The sequence below is a fragment of the Heptranchias perlo genome, unplaced genomic scaffold (genome assembly GCF_035084215.1).
Source record: "Heptranchias perlo isolate sHepPer1 unplaced genomic scaffold, sHepPer1.hap1 HAP1_SCAFFOLD_1782, whole genome shotgun sequence".
In the NCBI taxonomy this organism is placed as follows: domain Eukaryota; kingdom Metazoa; phylum Chordata; class Chondrichthyes; order Hexanchiformes; family Hexanchidae; genus Heptranchias; species Heptranchias perlo.
Window position 1 is genome coordinate 23,917 of NW_027139058.1, and position 743 is coordinate 24,659.

The 743-nt window shown below is 52.0% G+C and overlaps 1 non-coding gene across 1 annotated transcript; it reads left to right on the top strand.

The window, feature by feature from the left end:
• LOC137309724 (U2 spliceosomal RNA) lies at positions 1-191 on the top strand. The gene has a single exon (XR_010959955.1). It is a non-coding gene; the product is annotated as a U2 spliceosomal RNA (small nuclear RNA).
• The last annotated feature ends 552 nt before the right edge of the window (positions 192-743 follow it).

Consider the following 743-nt stretch of genomic DNA (forward strand, 5'->3'; position numbering starts at 1 on the left):
ATCGCTTCTCGGCCTTTTTGCTCAGATCCAGTGTAGTTTCTGTTCTTATCAGTTTAATATCTGATACGTCCCCTATCTGGGGACCGAATATTAAATTGATTTTTGGAACAGAGAGATGGAACGAGAGCTTGCTCCGTCCACTCCGCGCATCGACCTGGTATAGCAGTGCTTCCAGGATCGGTGCAGCTCCCTTCGGGGAGATTCGAAAAACAAAAAGCAGATTTTGTTTCTTTTTTGGACCATATGTTATTACTGTAGTCAATATTGTTATAAAAGAAGGAAAACTTTTTACAGCTGCTTGACCATGCTCTCCTTTCCTTCGTAGGTTGTTGCTCGCTACGCGTTGTTCCTCGCCCGGCCGGTGTGCCATGTTGCCAACGCCGCTGACGCCACTTTCACTCCTGCTCAGCAAGGTAAGCAGCCACCATTGTGTTTTTCTTCCCGTATCTGTCCATGGGGACTTGGCCTATATTTCAGGGTGAGGCCTGACCACGTTTCCCGCTCGACAGCTAAGCTGGAGGTTGCCCCCTGTTGGATTTCCGTGCGACTGCAGGCACGGGCGCCTCTATTGGAAAAGGATGGGTGGGTGGGTGGGGGTTGGTTGTGTTGGGCACATGCACCCCGCCCTGCCCGCCACGCCTGCTGCAGTCTATTGCCCATGCCACCCTGCCTGTCTCCTACGATTTATTGCCGGGAACCAGCCTTAGGAAACCCCAGACTTTACTTGGCAGCTGCAGGACCGA